The sequence below is a fragment of the Caretta caretta genome, chromosome 10 (genome assembly GCF_965140235.1).
Source record: "Caretta caretta isolate rCarCar2 chromosome 10, rCarCar1.hap1, whole genome shotgun sequence".
Taxonomy (NCBI): domain Eukaryota; kingdom Metazoa; phylum Chordata; order Testudines; family Cheloniidae; genus Caretta; species Caretta caretta.
The window spans coordinates 52,670,234-52,680,133 of NC_134215.1; the positions used below are offsets into that span (position 1 = coordinate 52,670,234).

Sequence of the window (9,900 nt, forward strand, 5' to 3'; positions counted from 1 at the left end):
CTTCCACTGTATTCTGTGGCAATACTGGACAAAGCCCATGTTGCCCACTCCAACTTGTTTGCTCTCTTGGTACCGTAGGGTAATGAAAGCCATAATTTGTCCTGTCTAACAAAGAAGAACATTGCCCTGTCTCACCAACTGGGCACCAAAGTCCAAACAGTTACCTCTTTGCATGGGTTTTAGTCCACTTGCACTGGGCCACTAGCGTGAGTGATTTTATTGTACTTAGCCAGCACTTGGTTCTATTTCTCCAGTTCACTATTGCTGGTTTTAAAACTTGCTGGATTACTTTGCAGTTGGCTGTGCAATCCAGCTGGAATCAAGTTGGTTTTTGGCCTTATAAATGAAGTTGCAAATACAGCAGTTAAATCGGCTATATGTATGTTGAGAGTTCTTAGCTTGTCTTCTGAGGTTACCACATCCTTTGCCATTGCATGTATTCTCTCTCTTGGGGTAGCTTCAGCATGGATAAGAAGCAATCATTTCCCACACCTTTATGCATGGGTTGTGCATTTTCCTCCTGCCTTTAGTGTTGGCTTTCCACAATACACAGTGGGTCAGGATGTCAGCATTCTCTGTTGATCTGTCCTTCCTGCTAGATTCCTTTAACCTGATCCCATGTTCTTGTTCGTCCCTAGCGGCTGCTTCTTTTGATCCTTTCCTTGAGCAGTTCAAGTCTCCAGTTTGTAAGGGAGACATTTCTCTGCCCCGGAGAAAATCAAGGCTATTATTTCCTTAGGTTCGAATGTATCTCACAAACAATCCTGGCTGACTGGGAAGTCTTATTCCAAAAATTACATGTGTGCCACACTTCAGGGCAGTAACTTAAATTGATTTTCTTCCCTCTGCTTCTTGGATTCATATAAAAACACCTGCTTAGCTGCAGGTTGATTCTGTCTGGGATCACAATAGTGCAACACGTTGAATAGGTCTTCCAGTATTTCATTTATTATTCCTGCAAAAAGTCTTATTTGTCTTGCCCTTTCACTCACCAACTAGACTGTATCACGCTTTATTTTATTTTATTTTTTTTCCTTTTCCTCACCCCAGGATCAGCTCTGATGCAGACTCATTTCTTACCTCCACTGATACCATGCTAGGTCAACTATTCCTATAACTAAACTAACTATTTATTAAAAAGAAAAGGAGCACTTGTGACAATTAGAGACTAACACATTTATTTGAGCATAAGCTTTCGTGAGCTACAACTCACTTCATCGGATGCATTAGGTCAGTTAGAACAGAATTTCCAGTAGCCAGTCCTGCCATCAATAACCTGAAGACTAGTTAAAGTTCTCATCCATACAGATTGATGCTAAAAAAGGCTTAAGTTTTCAAATTTATTTTATGCTCACACAACACTCAAATGTTATGTGAGACAGTTAAATTCCAGAATAGTGAAATGCCTTTGAGTCCAGAAAGACCGACTGTTTTGAGAAACAGCAGGCTTTTCTAACGATCTTTATATAAGATATGCACAATAAATATAGCCAGGCCAAACTAAGAGCCAAGGGAAATGGGGGGGGGGGGAGAGAAAAGATTTATTTTTATATATTTTATAAAGGTGCCATGTAAGCAATTTTCAAGTAGAAGTATCAGTGAGGCCTTTTTGCAGTGGGAGACAATTCTACCATGTAAAGTGCTAATCCCGTTACTCCAGCCCTGTTAACAAATCACTAAAAGATAACAATATACAGTTGGAACTAGTGCCTACTCCACAACTGACAACAATATAAGTTATCCTTGCATTGGCCAAGAAGTGAAGTGCCCAGATAGTACCACTCATCATTTATTTCTTTAATTGTTATTCAAGATGATTTAGTAGCATGAAGATTTTTCTTCCCCCTTTTCCCAAAGGTGAAAAGTCATCTTTTTAAAAGAAAGAGCAAGTGTCATCCATGCAAAAGCTATCAGATATTAAAGCACGATACTCTTTGTCCTTGTGTCCTACGTTCTAACACTTCTTTCCCAGTGCACACGTACAGAAAGATAATGGCTTTAAATACAAAAGAGAGTGTAGGTTGTTTAATTTCAAGTACCAACGTGACCTCAGCTCGGCAGAAACAAGGCTGTTGCACCACGGTATTGCAAATGTATTTTAAGATAACTATATTGTACATTAACCATCACGCAGCAAATTCAGGCACTCGATTTTTTTAGTTTTATCAGGATGCTTTGGTAAAATTTTGAGAACTGAGGGGGTGGATCTCTAGAGATGGAATCCCAATTTATGGGTTTGGCTGGAAAACAATGAGAATTTACCAGCTTTCCCTTGAGTACTCAGATTAATTCAAGATCAATTCTAAAATAAGCATGTGTACACCAAGCCCAGGGAAATGGTTTCCTGACACCATCATGGAGCAAGATTCCCAGCATGGCACAGCTTTACTGAATACTCTGAAAACTAAAAATTCAATAGTCACACTTCAGCATCAAGTATTGTGGGTTACCAGTCACGGTTTAGAGCTAGCTGCAACCCGGTCCACTCTTCTGGTCTCTGAATCCACCTCCTCAGATGATAGGCTTGTTTCCTTCACCTGTCCTGGGGTGGCGTCTCACAATTCCTGACATTTAGTCTGGGCCCAGGGTCATTTTAACATATGTATCAACCATGCTGACCCAGCAGATCTGACTGGGTTAAGCTACCTGCAAGTCTTCCCTTCAGGAGTGGTTTACCCTTTAGTGGTTTATTCAGTGACCTGCCCTTTTCACAAATAAAAACATAGTTTTATTTAATATCAACAGTGGGAACAAAGCATGAGAGAAAGGGGATTTAAATACAATAAAAAAACCTACGTATGTCAATCTTACATAAAGGTTTACATAGGCTTAGCTCACCCCAGACACCCCAACTTTTGCGGACTTCCCCATAGTGTCTGCTTCCCTCTTCCCCCTCATCTCCAGGGACTTTTTATACACTCTTAAATTCTTGGTTCTTTTCTTCACATGGATTCCTACTCCCATGTTTACAAGCCAGACTGTTGAAATCAGCACAGTCAGAAGTAAATCTTCAACCACCCAGTGACACCTGCATTGTCCTTTAATTATGGGTCAATGGGGCTATCTGATGCTATTGTTCCCTTTCCTGCTATGTGCAGGTAACGCCTACTTGATTTAACCCTTTGTAATTCTACAGCAAATGCCACCACAAAAATCAAACAGTTTGAAGATGTAATATGCACAAAGTATTACAGGCAACTCCCAGGACCTTCATAACCACTCATCCATTCTGTTTGCTATTTTCTACGTTATCAGCATCCAATTGTCTGCAAATAGTAAGGAAGGACTTACTAGTAAATATGCAAACCAAACCTCTGACAGTGAACCTGAACCAAGCCTTTGATGTTCTCAAGTTGGGTATAGTGTTTACACACACTTTCTTGTCTCTACCTTTCCTAGTTATGACTAGGTGGAGCAGCAGCATCTGAAAGCCAGAGCCTTTTCTAGCCAGATACCTAGGCCAGTTTTACAAACTCAAGATGCCAAAAAACCTGGATGTTTAATTGAAATTTCTGAGGATGGCCTATCACTAATATGTAGGCATTACTTTGGATACTGCATTAAGTTATATAATGCTGACAATCCAGGTTGGAATAATGCACTAGTAGCAGAATGCCATGGAAATGAATGGAGCTGGATGCCGACACTGCTGTCTAGCTCTAACGACTAATTCACCACCGGCAGCTTTGGAACCTGCCCAGGCCCAGCCCTCACATTTGTACAGTAAAAAAAAAAAAACATACATTATATAAATCCAGTTCTGAAAGCCATGACCGCCCTTGCTTCCATGTGTCAGGACCCCTCCAGACTTGGTACCTAACAGGGGAGGAAAGAGCTTTCACAAGCAGAGTTTTTAAGTCACCATAAAGCTTATCCTGTTCAAGCTACATCACACGATTTCAACAATAGCTGGAGATCTTTCAAGCCATAAAAACCTTGAGACTTGTATAGAATATAAGCAGAGATGTGCTATCACAGCTGTATTTTAACTGCAGGTGATTTTTCTAATTTAAGTAGAATTCAGCAGTTTGATTAGCTGGCAACTGATAAAAGAAATCAAACTGCATAACAAATGAGCTCAGAGTTTAACTACTTAATCCTTGGCAGCTTACAGTGATCACTCCAGAAGGTAAATTCATTTCCACCCCCACCTCTATTATCTTATGATCCCCTCTAGTTTAACCACCACTGCAAAAAATCTTTAGTCACTATTACGGTGTTATGGAAACATTTCAAATAGATTCAAGTTAGAGTTTACCACATTCCGTTAAATGATATCATGTAACAGATGATGTTATTTTAACAGTATGCAGGTCTGCTATTCAGCAATATGCAAACTTAACCACTACAGTTAATATTGTAAAGTCACTAGAAGTGCTATTGTGAGGTTCCATATTTGTTGTAAAGTTTGAGATACAAAACTTGTAAACTGAGCTAGTTTGTGTCTGCCAACCCTGCAAACTCAGCCCAGGGAGTAGAAGTCAAACAGCATTCAATTTGGATACAGGATACAAATATATTATAATCTGATTTAAATTCCACAATTCTGCTGCTGATGCAGAGGCAACAAGAGAACCCAACTTAATCCTGTAGCTTTGCAGCAACTAGTGTGTAAAAAGTCAAAAATATCACAGCACTGAATTCATGTAGGATGTAGATCACAGGAGTAATAATATTTATCCAGCTATTTTCATACAGTTGATCTAATTTGTTTTTTAAACAAACCAACTTGTCTATACTTAACTTTCATCTGCTGGAGTTAAAAGTTAGTTAGCATAAATGAGTCTACACAGCAGTTATTTGTTATATCAGACAGAATCAATATGTGGAAATTTTCCATGTACTAGATTTAGATACGATATTATGACTAATACTGGCAGTTTTCATCAGTGTTGGCATACAATACACTTCCCTACAAATGAGAATAAATTAGCATGCAGGAGATGTTTCAGAGTAACAGCCGTGTTAGTCTGTATTCGCAAAAAGAAAAGGAGTACTTGTGGCACCTTAGAGACTAACCAATTTATTTGAGCATGAGCTTTCGTGAGCTACAGCTCACTTCATCGGATGCATACCATGGAAACTGCAGCAGACTTTATATACACACAGAGAATATGAAACAATACCTCCTCCCACCCCACTGTCCTGCTGGTAATAGCTTATCTAAAGTGATCATCAAGTTGGGCCATTGCCAGCACAAATCCAGGTGTTCTCGCCCTCCACCCCCCCACACAAATTCACTCTCCTGCTGGTGATAGCAGCAGGAGATGTGGCATTTCACATGGTACCTGCAAACAAGCTGAGATTTTTTTTCCCCAGTATGAGAAAGTTTTTGGAAGAGTCCCACCATGCACACTAAGGTTTTCTTTCCCTGCTCATGCAGAACCTCTTACACAGCATGTACTAATGTTTGTTAGAAGCATACGTTCAAACTTAGACCACAGTCTCTGGCATGAAAGGAACATGGATGAAACTTGGCTCCCAAAGTAAGTTTGACAAAGTACATTTTTATAAGACTTGGAAAGGAAGTGAGCAATTGTTTAATTTATTGGATTTTTTTTAAATCAGTGAACGGTTATCTTGTTATTTAAAGACATGCATTGCAGAATTGGTTTAATGGGAAAGACATTGCCCTGGTCTACACTAGGACTTTAGGTCGAATTTAGCAGCGTTAAATCGATGTAAACCTGCACCTGTCCACACGATGAAGCCCTTTATTTCGACTTAAAGGGCTCTTAAAATCAATTTCCTTACTCCACCCGACAAGTGGATTAGCGCTTAAATCGGCCTTGCCGGGTCGAATTTGGGGTACTGTGGACACAATTCGACGGTATTGGCCTCCGGGAACTATCCCAGAGTGCTCCATTGTGACTGCTCTGGACAGCACTCTCAACTCAGATGCACGATTGTCTGCCGTTGCTCTAACGCAGGGAGGGGCGACTGACGACATGGCTTACAGGGTTGGCTTACAGGGAGTTAAAATCAACAAAGGGGGTCGCTTTACATCAAGGAGTATTTCAGGCAGGACTTCACGGAGGGTTCCAATAAGAAATGGTGCACCTAAGTTATTGTTCTTATTGGAACAAGCAGGTTGGTCTGGCCTCTGATTGATACATGGCTAGATTTACCTTGCTGCACCTTCTCTGTGAGTGACTGCAGTGTGACCTAGAGGAATGAGTCCCCTAGACGGGGGGTGGGGGGGGGTTGCAAATGAGTACAAAACAAATCTGGTCTATTTCTTGTTTTGATACACTCCATCTATCTTTTATATCTTTGGCTGGCAGCAGATGGTGCAGAAGGACTGCATGCCATCTGCATCTCATGGCTGCCCAGCAGAAGACGGTACAATAGGACTGCTAGCCATCCTCATCTCTTGCCTGCACGGCAGAAGATGGTACAAGAGGACTGCTAGCAATCCGTATCGCTTGCCTGCTCACCATAAGATGGTTCAATAGGACTGACTGCAGGACTAAAGAGAATGACCTGATCAGGTCACTCCAAATTTAGTCCCTGCGCCCATGTCTGTCCAGGCGCTCCTGATCGAACTGACAGAGGCGACCAGAAGCACCTCGTACATGATGATGACGGCTACCAGTCCTACTGTACCATCTGCTGCCATAAGGCAATAGGTTGCTGCTGCTGTGTAGCAATGCAGTACCACGTCTGCCAGCACCCAGGAGACATACGGTGACGGTGAGCGGAGCGGGCTCCATGCTTGCCGTGGTATGGCGTCTGCACAGGTAACTCAGGAAAAAAGGTGCAAAACGATTGTCTGCCCTTTCTTTCACGGAGGGAGGGAAGGGGGGCCTGATGACCACCCGCGACTATGTTTTAGCCCCATCAGGCACTGGGATCTCAACCCAGAATTCGAATGGGCGGCGGAGACTGCGGGAACTGTGGGATAGCTACCCACAGTGCAACACTCCGGAAGTCGACGCTTGCCTCGGTACTGTGGAAGCACTCCGTTGAGTTACTGCACTTAATGCACTTAGAGCATTTTCTGTGGGGACACACACACTCGAATATATAAAACCGATTTCTAAAAAACCGACTTCTATAAATTCGACCTTATTCTGTAGTGTAGACATACCCTAAGTTAATTGTATCCAGTTTGCAAATTAATTCCAATTCAGTAGTCTCTCAATGGAGTCTGTTTTTGAAGTTTTTTTGTTGAAGAATTGCCACTTTTAGGTCTGTAATCGAGTGACCAGAGAGATTGAAGTGTTCTCCGACTGGTTTTTGAATGTTATAATTCTTGACGTCTGATTTGTGTCCATTTATTATTTTATGTAGAGACTGTCCAGTTTGACCAATGTACATGGCAGAGGGGCATTGCTGGCACATGATGGCATATATCACATTGGTAGATGTGCAGGTGAACAAGCCTCTGATAGGCTGATTTTCTATGGGGGGGACACACACTCGAATTTATAAAACAGATTTCTAAAAAAACGATTTCTATAAATTCGACCTAATTTCATAGAGTAGACATACCCTAAGTGAAAGAGGCAATAAACAAATGAATGTGACGCGTCTAGAGTTAACGAAGAGCAAAAAAAAAACCCCGGAAAATGAGATTTTCCATAAGATAAAAACAATCACCAGTGTTTATTGTTAAAATTGCAAATATCCTTTTACACCAACTGCTTGCAGGGGTCAATTTGCTGCTACAAAACTACCCTACGTTGTACTACTGGCGTCTTGCAATCACAACATAACGGCATGAATATGCAGCAAGCAAACAGATGCACCTTTTAGGATCATTTCAAAGGAAAGAAAGGCACGGGAAACCCTAGCCCCGCGGAAGGTGTAAATAATCCCACCTCAGCAGCAACACAAGTACAATCGATGCACTCGACCCACGCTGGGAGACCTAGTTCTTCACACCTTGTGCAGCCAGATGCTCGCCTCCTGGGGCAGAACAGTCCCCGGAACTACCAGCAGCCTTTCCGCGAGCCCGATGGAAAAAGCCGCTCGTCTTTTCACACGCTGCCAGCCCATCCCCCAGGCTCCGCCAGCCTCCCACGCCCCCTTCCCCTTGAAGCTGCCCTGCCTTCCTGCCAGAGGAAGAGAGTTGGGAGAGCCCGCAGCTCTCCCCACCCGAGCGCACGGTCCATCCCTCGCCCTGCGGGCCGAGCCTGCGTCTATCCCACAACCTGCAAACTAGCCCCGCTGCCGAACCCCAGCCCATCTCAGCAATAAAAGGAGGGAGAGAGAAATGATTGTCCTTGAGAGGTCGGCGCTCGCTGCCTTGTAACGGGCATGGACAGCTCTTATCTGCAGTGCAATCTCTCACCCTCTCTGCACATCAGCCAAGCCAGGCAAATCCTGCATCAGCCACCGCCCGCCTCCCAGTCCCCTCACCTCCCCCATACATCCGAAGTTGGCCCTTCTGGACACACGTACCGGAGGCGAGGAATAGTGGTCGCCTCTCCCCCCCCTTTACTGCTGCTCAATGCATGCAACGTGGGCTGGTCTAATCAAATCTCAGAGTCACAAAAATATGGCTCCCTCCCCGATGCCTCCCCTCAGCCTGTTCCACCGGCTCCCAGCCCCCAGCCCTCCAACCAGACCCGGGGCCCCCGATTTAAATTACAAGACGCAGAGGATTGCTCCACGCCAAGCTCGCTCCGGCTGATGCAGGAGGTAAATAAGCACAGCAGCCCCTCTTGCATCTTTTCCCCAGTCTCCTCTCGTGCTGGTCTGCACTGCTTTCGCGTACAGCAGCCTGCTCCGGTGTAGGGGGGTGTGGTGGGGAAATGTAAGCGGGGCAGGGAAAGAGCCTTACTCCAGGTATAAAACTGCTTTTATTACAGCTCCCTGAGTCTCCTCCATTCTGCAGCTAGGCTCCAGTGAGCAGGGCAGCGTTTCGGTGTGGATTAGATTGTGCTGGAATGAAGCTAGCTATCAACAAGCGTTAACACGCTCCAGTTCCAGCAGCTGGGATCTGGAAGGGTCACTCCATGCATCTGGTCTGTCTTTTGCAAAAGCCCAATCACCGGAAAAGGGATCGGGGCGAAAGCTGAGCCGAGCCAGCCTTGAGCTTCCAGACAAGATTCCTCTACCAGGTTCAAGAAAATTCACCCGTCTCCTTGCGAGGCTGAGTGCAATGCAATAGCTACACGCAAAAGACAGGTGGAGGTTCATTCCCCTGCAGATCCAGCGCTCCCTTTGCACCGCCAGGCTTCGCACTGGCTTTCTGCATTCCCACTACTCAGCCCGTGCGTACAAGGATTATCCCCTTGGTTAAAAAAAGAAACACGAGAAATTCCATGCAACGTGCAATAGCAGGAGAGGGGAAAGGTTCCTCAGAGGCTCCTACCGGGACAGGCGTTACTGTTGCATTGCAAAGCGCCTAACCCCTGCAGTTCGCTTCCTTCCCCGCTTCCTTGCCTGCCAGTGCCGCCTGCTCCTGCGCTCTGCTCCTCCTCAGCCGCTTGCAGCTGCTGCTCACTCCAGGCTCGGAGCCCCCTACCCAGGGAGAGCAGGAAACGCGTCATCACTCTGGGACTGGTCTGCCTTCCTCCTCCCGACCATGCTGCCGCCGCCTCCTCCTCCCCCTAGCTGGAGCAGGGACCCCCCGCACACGCCCGCACCCCACCCTGGGACCTCCCGAGTGCAGCAGCAGCTTCTCCTGCAAGGGCAGCTGCCACAGAGACATCACCTCTCCCCCCTCCTCGTTCAGTGGATTTAGGCAGCAAGGTCCCCTATCGCCCTCTCTTATCTGCGAGTGAGGATATGGGGGCAGCTGCTACAGCGACCCCCCCCCCATCCCACTCCACCCAGCTGAGAGGTGAGCAAAGGGGACCCAGACGAAAAAAATCCATTGATCCTGCTGGGTGGTGGGAAGGGGGAGGTCCGTGCTCCCAGCTGCAGTATGAACCTCTCTCCCCCTAAGAA

At 45.1% G+C, this 9,900-nt stretch overlaps 1 protein-coding gene across 4 annotated transcripts in view; it reads right to left on the bottom strand.

The window, feature by feature from the left end:
- Nucleotides 1-9,482, bottom strand: part of TLN2 (talin 2) — a 347,160-nt gene extending 337,678 nt beyond the window's left edge. For 3 of the 4 annotated variants that reach the window (XM_048866513.2, XM_048866512.2, XM_048866511.2), the window contains exon 1: nucleotides 9,323-9,482. The gene's annotated coding sequence lies outside the window, so the exon portion shown is untranslated. The remainder of the gene's footprint in view (nucleotides 1-9,322) is intronic. The other variant, XM_075133009.1, reaches the window with a different exon arrangement.
- Between the last annotated feature and the right edge of the window lie 418 nt (nucleotides 9,483-9,900).